Source organism: Odontesthes bonariensis, chromosome 2 (genome assembly GCF_027942865.1).
Source record: "Odontesthes bonariensis isolate fOdoBon6 chromosome 2, fOdoBon6.hap1, whole genome shotgun sequence".
Taxonomy (NCBI): domain Eukaryota; kingdom Metazoa; phylum Chordata; class Actinopteri; order Atheriniformes; family Atherinopsidae; genus Odontesthes; species Odontesthes bonariensis.
Window position 1 is genome coordinate 20,350,972 of NC_134507.1, and position 14,611 is coordinate 20,365,582.

A 14,611-nucleotide genomic window follows, 5' to 3' on the forward strand; every position below is an offset into this window, starting at 1 on the left:
CATCCTCCCACCTGTGCCCTGCAAATCAATTTCAGAATTTTATTTTTGAGATTTCTTTCAATTTATAAAGTGCACCCTGAAGAGAGAGGAGCGAGGTTTGCTGGAAGAGCTTAAGTGAGAATCCTCATGTCCTTTGTTTTTGGCATTCATGAGGTGTAAAATTATTATGACATAAACTGGAAAAAAAAAATTGTGTACAATCGCATGACTCTACGGGCGTTAACGGATTGATGGAAAACGAACACACACATTGACTGACTGACCTAAACCACACTTTTATAATACATGAAAACATCTTAGTCTGACCAAAATCGACCTTCTCATACCTAGAATAACGTAACCTAGATGCTCGGCATTATCAGCGTCCTTGTCTCTCCGAACTCTTATCTAGTGAGAGTGACTAATGTGCAAGGAAATGAATTGAGGATATGCAAGTTTGGGAAATGGAATAAGGGAAGTGAGTTAGATTTGTTTAGTCTGTGCTTAAATAAAGATGAGAAGAGGAAGAAGATGCACAAACTAAAGATTATACTGCATTTTCCTTTCATACATGATTCCTGTTTCTTGTCAGTCATACATGTTGCCAATGAAGGAAGTGGTATAAGAGGGGCCTGTTGGGCAAGGTGTTTATATATTTCTTTAAGCTTTAGCATAGACCACTGCATTTTGGCAGAGCTTATATAAAATATAAAATTTGTAATAGAAAAACTGAAAATCTACATGTGAGAGTTTTCCACATAAATGTCTTCTTTTATAACATGTTCATCTCTTTTTTTTGTCCATCGAGCTGTGACCACATCTTTTGTATTGATGTTCAAACTGTGTATTCATCTCCCTGATATCATTAGTTAACTGGCATCTTTGTACAGTGTTTATGACTACAAGGCCTAACGGGCTGCTCTTTGCATACCAATTAAGTCTACAACTTCTATCTCCGTATCACAATTTATCAGATTTAAGGTGAAGTATGAGTGTCAAAATGGGATTATCGTCATAAACTTTTTTACTTTTTTTAAGTATCTCCTTCATTACACCAAAATACTCCTTTAACAGACACTAAAGACAAGTATTGCAGCTGACTTCATGTAATAAACATTTTGAATTGCCCCTAGCTCTGTGAAATCCCACTTGGCCCCTTATTGCAGAGAAACTCCTTCATGTTTCTGCAAGAGGACTCTTTTGGAGTCCAAAAGGGAGATGAACTTGTTTGAGATGAAATTGCAAATTAAAGGGAAAGTTCCCCCCTTTTTTTTTGTTTAAACCTGGACCTTATTTCTAGCTGTATATACGTTCATTTACTCATTGATAACATTTTGGTGTCACTCGGAGTCGTTCGGACACTATTTAGATCATTCGAGAGCCGCATGTATAGTTGCGTAAATTATAACGGGAGTGAATGGGGCAAGGCCAATGCAGCCTCTAAATAAGGCATGAAACTCCTTCATTTCACCAATACTTTAATACGAATTACTATTGCCCTGTGAGTGAAATGAAGGAGTTTCGTGCCTTATTTAGAGGCTGGAACTCTCCCTTTAAGCAGATGATTAAACAAACCTACTCTTAGAAATAAAATTAACCACAGTCTCTTTGATGGGGGGAAAAAAAACTTTGGCTTTGTTTATGTGCACCAAAGAAACCGTTAGTGGGGGAAATATGATTTTGTTTTGGGAAGTCTGAGAATATTTTGTCCTCTGTAGAAATCATAGTTTCAACAAAGCTTGTGTCTACATGCTGCCACACAGCATCAGGTTTCACACATGCTGGACATGCAAATCAGATGTCTAGCTGTAATAAACTGCTTTCAAAGTTGTGCTTGGTGGCACGCACACGCAGGAAAATGCAGGTTTAGTTTGTGCTTGTTTTACATCTTTGGGACCAGGCTGAGATGAATTGCATCAGAATAGATTGTCTTGTGATCAAGCATAGGGTGCTTTAGGTTAATTTTGACGTGCTTCTAGATCAACCTTAGTTGGGTTAAGTGATTTCGCCTAATGAATTTTGAAAAAATTGACAGTTGCCATGCTTGCAATAATGTGTACATAACTAATTTGTGGAAAAGCTATCATTAATAGTCTCATTAGCTGTCCTTGCATTTAAACATTTCTCCCATTGTGATGGTGGAATCTTTTCTTTTGAAGATAGCTAGCAGCTAACGGCTACTTGTCTGTACAAGTTTGTTGTTTACAAGTGGTGGTGGATGCTCTGAGGATTCTTCTGTTGTCTGTGTCATTGACTTGGGGCACCAGAGGGAACAGCTCACACTCTTGAATCTATAATCCTTGATGTGACATGTTTGGGATGCTCCCTTCTTACTGACCAGTTATACATGGCTATAAGTTTTGTGATGCTCTATTTTTAAATTTATTTTAGTGTTTCAAACATTATTTTTTCAAATATTTGAGTGCCGTCCTACAAAATGACTAGTTTCAATCACACACATTTGCAATTGAGTATACGCTTACGTCTTTATTTACATCTCACAACCTTTTGATGACTTGGTTGTCTGCATTGGCATATTTTAGCTCTGTTAGTTTAGTAAATATTTGGACAGAGTAAACACATTCTGTAGAGAAGAGTATGTGGAGACTTATCTACGCCTATTTAGAAAGCTTGTCGTGCAGGTTTTATTAGCAGTTTTGCATGTTGAATTAAACCCCGTGATGGCATTAAAAAAACAGAAGTTTTATACTATCAAAATGTGTTTCAGTGCAAGTATATTGTATATTAGGACCATGCTCAAATATTTGCAAAGCCTCGTGCACATTGCCCTGGTCTTATTGACTGATAGAATAAAGGATGTTGGTGAACAAAGCCATCCTGAGCAGATGGTCGTCACATGAAAGCAGTAAATGAACAATTTAAAAACTTTGACCGATCTTTTAGCTTGCCAGGCAGTTGACACATCATAAATGAGTGGAACCATTTCAAGTGTTCATTCTTGTTTGACAGACTACATTTGACAATGTCAGCTTCAGTGGGTTCCACAGTCAGATACTTGAAAATGCTATCACTGATACCAGGAAGCTCTGAGCAACTGTTATGGTACTTGAACCTCACAGGTGTTATTACACTGTATTACAATACTTGTAGCAGCAGGGAGAGGTCCTTGTTTGAATATATCTAAATTAGTTATCGTGGCTTTTATTATTTTTTTTTTAAACACTCATACGTTCACATTTAAAAAAAAAAAAAAGAATTTTGTTTGTTTGTCCATCATACAAATGTGATTAATTTATTCCTTTTTTCAAAATTAAAAGCCTCAGTAAGTTCTCAGCAAAAATCTCTTGTCACCTTCTAGGCATCATAAATATCCTTAGACTTTTTGATGGCAATCCGTCTAATATTTCACTCTGGACCAAAGTGGCGAGCAATCCAACAATCCTTCAGATATTTCCATTACCGCAGTCTGAAGTGGTGAGAACATCTTTGTAGTCCAGGCTTCTTCTAGAGGAAAGATGCAATCACGTTGTTTACGGCAACATTCAACCGTGATTATCACTGTCTGTAGATTGTATATCATGTTGTTTTGAGATTCTGGCACCAATCAACAGTATCCTGACACTCATCTAAGAGGAAGAATACAAACTTTTCAACATGACAAGGGAAAGGCTGTTCAACCAAATAAAAAAACAAGCCAAAACATGTCTTTACCTTACCCTTGGATTCAGCTTGACCTAAATTATTAACGGGTTTGTCACAGTGATGCACACTTCCTCAGTATATCAGGCAGGCTTGGCTGCTGTAATGCTGCTCAACCCAAAACTACAGCAGATGCAGAACAGTGTAGTCTGGGTGCTTACAAGGACCAGGAGAGAACATCCATCTGTTTTTAAAGACCGTTTCCTGTCAGTCTCTCTATCAAGTTTTATTTTAAGTTTCTTGGCTGCTTTTTTTTTTTTTCTCAGCACCATATGGTTCTGTACTGATGTATGCACATATGTTTACAGATACATTTAAGATATCCTGAGAGACTGTACTGGTTCTAAGTGTGTGTGTGTGTGTGTGTGTGAGACTAAAACCTTCAAGTTTTATTTTGTATTCATCTTATAGAATTTTATTATAGCTTATTTGAAATGCACTTATTTAGATTTGCTACTTTATGTTGCAATCAAAATTTTAGTCAAATCTATTTAGAGGGTCAACACCGTCACTTCACAGCAAGGGGGTTCCAGGTTTGAATACCAGCTGATGACTAAAATTGTCCCATAAGAGTGAGCGTGCATGGTTGTCTCCTTTGTCTCTATGTGGCCCTGTGATGTCCAGGGTGTGCTCTGCCTCTCGCCCAGTGACAGCTAGAATAGGCTCCAGCCACGCTGCGACCCTAAATTGGATTGGTATAAAAAAAAAAGATGGATGGATCTATTTCCATTATTCCATAGAACTGTTTTTTAATTCACCCCTCCTCTTACCCAATGACAGCTGGGATAGGTTCAAATCCCTTCGCAACCCTGAGTTGGATTTAGCTGGTATCTATGCCAATCATTAAAATTCACAATTCACACCCTAAATATAAAAATGTATTCATATAATTAAACTTTTTCTGAAAGATGACTAACAAAAGTTCAGTCTCCATGAAATGTTGGTTAAAAGTTTGGACCAAACAAAAGCAAATTCAGAAAAGACACAAATCACCAGAAATGTTGGCAGTATGTTGAATTTTCATAATTTAAGAAGTTCAACGCAGTTTTGGTCAGCCATCGGCATTATGAATGAGTAACACGCAGTTAATAAATTTGGAAATTAATGCAAATTAACCAATTCTCTATAGCCAATATTTTAAAAAAATTATCCCAAAACAGGATTTCATATACTGAAATTAAAAATGCAATCACAAAATGGACCTCAAGACACAATGAGGCCCTTTTGATGAAATTTGAATAAATTTCTTAAACACAACATTTTTAAAGGTCCCATGGCATGAAATTTTCACTTTCAGAGGTTTTTGAGCCTTAAAATGAGTTTCTCTAGCCTCCTTAAGTCACCCCAGTGAGTAGAAATTGCGAAATGTATTCACAGAGCAGTACAGCATTTCCTCCGTGTTTTGAACAGAGCGCCTCGAATTGTCTCGTTGACTCAAGGCTCCTGGTATGACGTCATGCCAGGATAGAGCTCATCAAAATTTCCCACCCCCTCTCTCCGCCACGCCCTCTGTCTCCACCCACTGCTGGTAAACTACCTGTATCTTACCCGCCCAACTCATGTGGAGTAGACCGAGACTCGCCACGACTGAAGACAGTCACAGAAGATACAGCAGTGGCTTCCAAACGACGTTACCATGCGAAATGAACTGTGCCAGGATGTGAAGATGAAGAGAAGAATATGTTTCCGCTTCGACCCTCTGTCCCTTTGAAAACGGAATGGCTAATTTCATTTAGAGGGACGGGTGCCCATGCATGTTCCAAAGAGCGTCAGTGTTTGCGCGACACATTTCAGAGGAATGTTTTCACAACCCTACACCTGAAGTTGAAGCCTGGATCAGTGCCAAGCCTTGCCGGTCCATCAGCTACCCACACCGATCAAGTAAGTCATAATTATTTGCTAGCCGCTAGCACTTTATGGGTGACAGGCAGCTAACTAGCCAACATTAGCTGTGGAGGTATTTATCCATGAAACCTACACTGCGCTACAAAACCAATACTCTGTTAAACTGGTTAGATTTGGAAAATTGGTTGTAAAACAAGACATTTGTCTTTTGACCAAGTATCTTACGTGTAGGGGACTACATACAGCATGAATACTTAGGTAAGCAAGTCTAGTTCTGTTCTGCGGCTAGATACGTCTGTTACACGGAAAATGACGCCCGACGATAACAATTCATATTTTGTAAGCCTTTCTTTAGATTGGTGACTTTATATTTTGTAAGCATTTGTTACGGTTTGGTGACTTTTTTTTTTAAACGTCGAGTCGTTTCTGCGTCTTTCGTGTGTGATATGCGATCGGGTGTTGTGGCTGGGTGAAGGATGTTTAGCAAACGTTTGCTGACTTCCCTCGAACATACACCATTACGTATCTGTCAATTCGAACACAATTTTACTTCAAATCTGTCGTGACACGTCAGTTTATCATGAGTGTAACGCTCGGCTTTCGAACCATGAGATGTGTGCTCTCTGTCTGCACCAGGTTCACTTTCACTGGCCAGCACATCAAGTGCTCACGTCCAGACATCCCGGACCAGGGATGCTGCCTGCCAGACTGACCCCATTGTCACTAGGACTGCAGCCACACCGAAGAATGTTGTCTTTCTCTATATTGGAATGCTTTGCAGGTGAGATGTTTTACCTTGTAGTTGTTGAAAGTTTTTGTTGTCTGAAATGTCATTATTGAGCCGGGTTTCTCCAGCACTATAAGGCACGAAACACCTAGACCAGGTCCCCTGAAAAGATTGTCTTGTGAATGTAATTTATATTTGATTTACCAAAAAATGTATACTTTTAGGGGGTTTTCAGATCATAGTTCCTATGAAACTTCACAATATATGAAAAGCTTTTTCCAAAATGTTTTATACCTACTTTCAAAAATATTGTTTTATTTGTTACTACCATTAAAAGCAGCATTTAAATGTTTCAAATGCTATCTCAGCTGATATCACTTTCCTGATGCTTGAAATCAGATTTAAAAAAAAAAGTAATGAGAATAGCTTCTATAGCATTTTGGAAAAGAGCTTTTCATATGCTCTCCCATGATGATACATGTGTCTCTACCAGCTAACCCCCACCACCATGACAAATGAAAATTCTGTGAGAAACACCGTTTACATTGTTTCTTGTACTTTCAGACTGTACTTGGCAGCGATCCACTTTAATGAAAATGCGAACCGACCACAGGCCCAGACAGCAGACGGTGTACCTCTCTTCAAAATCTCCTTTCCCAAATCCAAGAAGGGAGAGTGCAGTCAAACGTCAAAAGACTAAGCCAACCTTTGGTAAGACCTCAAAAGTTCAAGAATTCAAGTCCAACTACTTTTGCCTGTATCAAATTTACTGAGGTTAATTCCAACAAATAGGAATACAAAAAATGTGAGAAATAGAAATCTAAACAAACATAAATATATATAGAACAAATATAAATATATAAATAAACATTGAAATGTACAAATGACTAACTGAAATATACAAATGTTGTGCGTGTACAGTGTGTATGAATGTTCTGTGTGAAAAGGGAATGTGGATGTCCTGATGGACCTAATTTTTCACACGCGAGGCAGTCTAAACCCGGTGCAGTGTCCTTCATCATCGGGGTACTCGGCACGGATACGCAGGACCACACAGGCAGGAATGACCACTCTGATCCGGCGACCCAAAAAGCCCCAGCACCACGCCACGAGCTGCCTGTAGGCCAAATACCTGAAGCGCCTGGAAGAACAGATAGAAAAAATGACACTTGCAGAGAATGTTGTTGTTCTTCTGTTATTGCTATGTTGTACATATTTACATATTCCTATGGATTATTCTTGATTGTGTTTTAATAATGTCTTGTAAATAAATCTACAAACACTCTTCATACTGTCTGCATAGTTGAATTATCAGGCTCTGTTGGGTGGGTGTACTGTAAACTCTATGTATGTGGCTATGAGTGATTATTTTACAACGCTTACCGATGCGTTCTTCTCAGGCGTAAACTGCCAAACAGGTAGATCCAAATGTTTACAGTGTTACCTGAGGGATCTCCATGCAGCATCTATTCTCCCTTTCTGTGGGCATTATCTCGCAAATTCCACATTGACACCTATTTTTTTAAAAAAAAGGCAGTGTAATGATATTCTGTTTTCAGGTAATGCCGGCAAATATAACAATGAAACATCTTTAGTGGCAAGTAAATGAGTTAACAGGTGAGCATGAGAATAATTACATGCTGGTCAGACTACTATCATGTTTTTTGCATGCCATAGGCTACTGTATAACTACATGGGCAACGCACAGCTAGCTGTTCCCAGTGAAGACAGGCTACTAAAAAAGGTGTACACAGAAATATGTGGCATAAGTTTCACTTCGTGTAGTTACACTTTGGATCCAGCACCTGGTCAGGATATGATGAGGTATGTTTTTTTTTTTTTGTATATTACAGCATGTAAACCTTTTTGTCTAGAAGACTTGGTTATAAATCGCTCCCCTTATGTCAACACTGGGTGGAGAATCATTTGCATGTTGGCAATGTGTACTATGGGAAATACTTTGGCAGTGTTACTGTTGTACAATGCAAGGCGACATTGAGAAAGTTACTTGGTGTAGAGACTGGAGATGCCAGCAGCCATACTCACTAATGTTAGCACTGCAAATACGTGCCCACATTGCAAAATAAGTTGGGAACTTATATGTTTTGTAAGCAAAAATAATATTTTAGGTAGTCCTGACGTAGTGACTACAATTTCTGCTCTAATTGGGCTACCGTAGGCTAAGCGACTGCTAGTATCTGCGCACCTCAGTGGTTCGGACCGACCCAACTATAAACGTTTCCAGACATAACATTTCAAACTCACCATTCTGAGACGTTTTGCTGAAGGCGCTGCTGATCTGCAGTTTGTTGCTGAACTGCCTGCGCCTCGCTTCAGGGTCCGATTCCGGGTTGAAGGCGAAAGGTACGATGGTTTGCTCACCTGCCATTTCTATTTTTTTTCCTACTAGCAGGCAGCTAACATGCGCGGAGCCAAAACAGAGAATCAGACACGCCCCCCTTCAGCCATGACACACCCCTCGCGCTCCTCCTTGCTTCTCATTAGGAAAACAGGGCACTGGAGAGAGCTCTGAAATGCGGCTTTCTTCTAAGTGGCCAAATCTGCGTTTTTCGGGTGAATTTTGAGAACGGCTGGGGGTATAACATCCTGAAGCCTCCGAAAGCCCATTTAAAGCGCCGCTACTATACCATGCCATGGGAACTTTAAAAAAGGAGAAAAAACAGTGATATGCTTGATTTGAAAATGGTCAGATTGGTCCAAAATGACCAGTGAGTGATGGTTGCACTGCATAAAAAAAAACTGTTTCCAGTTTCTTTCACAGTGGGGAAGAAGAGAGTTGTCCAAGCATTTTGCTGAGATATAAAGCTGAAAATGCCCCCAGGATATGATGATTTTAAAAAGGAACTCAAAGAGTGAAGTCTGTAAGGGATGGTACAGATTGGGGAAAATACACTCTACAAGACATCTAAACAGCTCCAGGCTGACCTGGAGCAATATGGGGTGTGGTTTCAGCTTGTACCATAAATTACACTCTAAACCAAGTATGGCTCTGTGGGTGGGGGTCAAAAAGGACATCGTTATTGAAAGAAAAGGGCAAAACTTATCATTGATGAGCCACAGTTTTTCTGTCATTACATTGCAGGGTCTGTGATAACATGGAGTGCATCATTTAAAAGAAAAATCTTTGTACAATAAAGATGACTTAAAGAAAGACCCAACATAAAAATTCAGTTGAGATCAGTTTAGGAAACAATGTTTTAATGTTGTTCTTTAATATAAGGGGACTACGCAGGACTAAATTCTCATTACTAAACATTTCATTTGTAAAGCTATTAGATCAATTGTAAAATTTCACATTGTAACGGATTACAATGTATAAAAATACCATGACATATTTTAAGAGTCAAACATACAATGTTCAAAGCTGCAAAGGGAGTAAGAAAAGTGGTCTCAACACAGAAATTCATGAGTTGCAGTAATCCAATATAACAGGCAGAAGGTTGAACTTACTGACCCATGTTATGTGTGTAGAGGTGTGCGTGGTTATTTTTGCAGCAGTCTGGGATTGTTTGCACGTGATCCAATTGTTGAATCTAGTGGACAGTCATGCGTAATGTTGTGCTCTGGTGCAGCACTTGTAAAATCACTGTCTGAAGATTCGTCAAGGATGTGTGTGTTTGTGTGTTTGCTTGCTTCCTTCAGATGCCTGGAGAAATTTAATGAACAGTATAAAGCAGCTGTGCACAACAGATGCCAAATTCAAGCCAAAATAACTCTTTTCATTAAAATTTTTTAATGTGCACCCCCCCACCTCTGTGCTCCTCTACCCCCACCTGCTGACTGTGTGACCAGTACTTTAAACCAAAACATCTATAAGACATCTGGCTGACACTGGGTCTCTTGGCCATCTAACATGCACCACAAAGACATCCATCTTAACTCTTCCACTGTAGCGGAGTACACATAATTGGAAAAGAAATGACTGCAACAGTATATCTGCAGCCTTTGAGATTTTACTTCCACTTCAAGTTGCACCTTTTTCAGGTTATGCCGTTTCACTTTGTGAATGCAACCATGGGGAGAATCAATTTCATGACCTTTCAGTTGAAAAATGTCAACAGTTATCAGTTGTTGCTTTTAGTTAATATTGTCAAAGTATCCATTATTGTACAACTGATTGGAAGAACGGAGGGATTGGTCTTCCTCTTGTCCTGCTAAGCTTGAGCAGAAATGTTTTAGAAAAGAGCAACTTTAATTATTCATAATTTAAACAACTAGATGTAAAGATGTTTGCACCGGATGGTGCATCAAGGTAACATTTGTGAAAAATTGAATGTGTCTAATGCAAAATGCATGCGTTTTTATGAATAAAAAGATGCGAGCTGGTCATAATTTAATTTACTTAATTCATTTGATGTATATGTATTAAACTTTAAAAAATGTCTTATTGTTGATGATCAGTCTCCAAAAAGGTAGTTTTTGAAGATATAAAATGGAGAAAAGCAAGAAATCTACACAGCTTGGCCTTATAATCAACAAAGTACAGAATGAATGTCAAAATAAAGAAAGCAAGATTACAGATTATAAATTTATAAGTTTATCTTCATGCAAAAACGTTTAATCTCTTCTTTTCAACATAACAGATTTTAGGCCCTTACACTTCGATGGCAGTGCTTTGGTCAAGTAGAGGAAATTACTAAACTGGAAATAAATGGAAGATTGAATGAATATTTAGGCAGAAAAGTGACTGATCTCTGACATCTGTTTCTTTTATCCCAACCAGATGGTCACACAAGCTGCTTCTTCCAAAATTACCCCAAGTATGAGGGGTAAGAGTCTTGCTTATAAGTCATTCTTAAATATAGTTTGTTTCTGTTGATGACCAACAGCATGGCTTCCCCTGCACTTGAGACGCATGCTTTGTAAATGGTGCTTTCATTAGCGTGCTGGCTGCAGGAGAATGCTCAAATTTACAGTATGTGTGGGTACACGGTAACCTGTTGGCTTGCAGAGGAGGCAAATGATGTGTACAAACACTGAATTCCAAACTATCAAGAGAGAAAGATGCATTTTTGGACATATTTGAAGAGACAGAAATGGTCAGGGGGAAAACGGACAAAAAGAAATAAACATATTTGGATTCTACCAGCTCCCAGTCCATCTGGTATTCAGCAGGAGAAAGAGACTCGGCAGCATAGGGCATAAAACTTTTATAGCTCTGTTGAGATGCTGTTTATGAAATGGTAAGAAGTTGTTTATCACACAGCTAATACAGCTCGGCACATGTAGGAGCTGGGCAAGTTCGCATATGTCGCCTCATAATTAATATGAATCTGTTATCTGGCAACATTAAGACAGTAAAGTAAATGTGCCACATTCATTTGATTTAAGCTTGGAAAAAGAAAGCAAGCTCTTCCACGAACACTGTCTGGGGAAAAAAACAGTCTGATGCACAAATGATTAAATTAGGATTTTATTCAGGATGGACATGGCTGTGATTTGCTCAAGGAGAAATTCAATTGGTTTTAAAAAAAAAAGTACCAGACGAAATGTTTTCCCTTTTTTAATACAATCTGTCCTACAGAAACGAGGGACCTCGTTCTATGAAAAGAACAGTCTGTTGAGGTAATGATGGGTCACTGGTAATTGACCTGACTGGGCTCGAAGGACATTGTTTTCACTTTGTATCAGAGTCATTGACTCATAATTATGTTCATTAAAAGCCAGGCACAGGTCATGGAAGTTGTAGCATTTAGGTGGGGTGGAGTATCATATGCTGGAAGCAGCTTTGATGCTTGGCTTACTGTATGCCACAGGAATTGACGTGAGGTTTAAACTACTGTTAAAAGAAAATATTGTTGATCATGATTGATCATATGATTGGATTTTTCTATTTCAAAGTTACGTCTTACAGTTAACCCAGGTTTTTTTGTCTGGGTATAATCTCTCCTCAGACTACCATAAATTTAAGTTTCATTGGACTATATCAGTAGTTACAGCACATGACTAATTCAAAAACACTATTTTTTTTATCTACCGGCAGGAAGAGCTGGAGCGAAGAGTGCGAGCCAGTCCCTCTCGAAAAAATCCATGAAAACCCAAAAAGGTATAATAAATGCAAATGTTACAAAAACATCTAACATTTCTTTGCAGGACATTGAAATTTAGTAGTTGTATTTGTATGCATGAAGTACTTCCTGTATCCCTTCTTCTTGTGCTAATGGTGTGTAGCAGTGTTATTTTCTGAGTTGTGACAACTATGGTTTAGAACGAGGACTGCAGTAAGTGGGCAGGGCCTCGAGTACCAGTATAATGGCTATGGCATGTGTTTATTAAAAAAATTAAACGTGTAATATTTATTAAAAATAAATAAATAAATAAAAAATGGACGAAAGAGGTGCTTACACTGCATTTCATTACAAAGCTTCAGTTACATTTTGCTAGCTTTAGAGTAAAAAAGCAGTCCCTCCATAATCCCTCCCCTCTCTTGTTTTATTGTTCTCCTCATGTTTTTGTTTAATGTATATCACATTTTCCTTGTGTGCACTTTGTGGCTAAAAAGAGATCGGGGCCTTTTTGTGGCCAATCCAGTTGTTAGTTGAACTGGCTGAGGTTAGTAAACAGTCATGAATAGTGTTTGGTCAATACTACCGCTTTTGCCAATTATTGCAAATCTGAACTTTTGACTGACATATTTTCAGCATCCTTAAACACTGCTACAGATTTATTGGTAGTCATTTCACATACCCAAATATGCTCAAGAAATTTTTTTCTTTTTCACATAAAAATGTCCCCTTTTTGAGGAAACATTTCCATCATGTTTGATATATTTAATTTTGACCTGCTGTTTTTCTGTTGTATGTGGGTGGACCACCAAATAGTTTAAAAAGAAATGAGGAATGCATAATTTAAGGGAAGTTCTTGTGCAGCTTTAGCGATATGAAATAACACTGTGCAACACCTGTACACTCTGCTGAGGCCCTTCTGCTTCATGAAAAATTCAGCACTTTTTAAACAGCACCATTTATTATTATAATGCCAACAATGAAGTCTAGTTTCCTTTTTACTTCTGTTAAGGAGGTTGGTTTTGGTTTCTCAGCCTCAATCTAGTACAGTATAGTGCTTCTATCCTCCAACGTTGGTGTATAATAAAGCTCTGTTTGTTTGTTTTTTTGTTTTTTTTCATCTTCATACCTTGTTTTTCTCTTTTTATTCAGGAAAATGTTAACTAATTTATTCTGTACTTGGTCGGTTCAGCACCTTCTGGCACCACTGAGACTGAGGATCTGTCTGTCAATTAGCTCCCAATTTTGTTCTGGATGAAACTACTTTACTCTGCAATATTTCTGGGCTTGAAAAGAAATATTGTGCATCACTGAGCCTTGAGAATGAATCTCAATTACAACATTCACTGACTTTACCTCAAATGCCAGCATTGAATTTACACTTTTTTTATTTTTTTATTTTTTTTATGTGGCATATCTTGACAGCTGTTGAATTAAAAAAAACAACAAAAAAACGGAAAAACAATTAAGATATTTTTAAATTACCTTGAATTTAAACTGTTATGTGGAAATGTCTACATACAACCTCACAAAGCGGCTAGCATGACCCAGAATCAGTCATGCCTTTTATTTATACCAAAGTGTGTGAGCTTCTCTAAATGCACTATTGAAAACATGACTATATCCTCTTGCTTGGTAGAACAAGACGAAAAAGTTCATTATGGTGTGTTTATCCCTTACAGCGCATACAGTTACATGTAACATACAAAACCAACAACCAGCTTGCTTTTCTGATCTGCACACAGTTGTTGCTCTTAAGTGGTTGTCCAAATTTCTGGCTTTATCTATTTCATTGAATGGGAACATGCAGTTTCATCTGTAGGTCATATCACAAACAAAATTGTGGAACATGTATTTTATCACATAAATTTCACTGATACTTTTTTTTCAAAATAACTTAATTTATAAGTAAGGGATGCATTAGTCAATGAAGGGTTCAGTGTCTTGCTCAAGTGCACTTTGAAATGTGAGCTGGGTAGTTGGAGATCAAACCAGCAACCCTTCAATTGTACAACATTCTACTTCGTGAGCTACTTGGATATACGCTCTAATTGGGCCATCAATGATATGCAACAATGTACAAAAGAACAAAGTAGAATCATACTTTCTGAGGGATTAAAAGGCAAATGAGTATACTGCTGAACAAAAGATCATCAACACCGTGTCAACTTTACTGTAGTTTCATACTGAGAAGCAATTATTCTCATCAGGTCCTTCAACCCTGGAATCTATGTCATTCCAAAGGTCATTATATTCTTCGAAAGTAGGTATAATGGTATAGTGATGGCCTCTTCCTGAAGTGCACTAGCCATATCTGTTTTTATTCATTGCATCAAAGAGCGTTAACTGACCTTAATCCCTGGCTCCTGCTTAT

At 38.1% G+C, this 14,611-nt stretch overlaps 2 long non-coding RNA genes across 2 annotated transcripts; one reads left to right on the forward strand and one right to left on the reverse strand.

Annotated features, from left to right (window-relative positions):
- Positions 1–6,133: 6,133 nt before the first annotated feature.
- Positions 6,134–7,454, forward strand: LOC142400170 (uncharacterized). Its single transcript, XR_012772914.1, has 3 exons — positions 6,134–6,265; positions 6,776–6,922; positions 7,133–7,454. It is a non-coding gene; the product is annotated as an uncharacterized LOC142400170 (long non-coding RNA).
- Positions 7,037–8,561, reverse strand: LOC142400175 (uncharacterized). Its single transcript, XR_012772915.1, has 3 exons — positions 8,477–8,561; positions 7,595–7,725; positions 7,037–7,352 (listed from the first exon to the last, which is right to left on the reverse strand). It is a non-coding gene; the product is annotated as an uncharacterized LOC142400175 (long non-coding RNA).
- Positions 8,562–14,611: the final 6,050 nt, after the last annotated feature.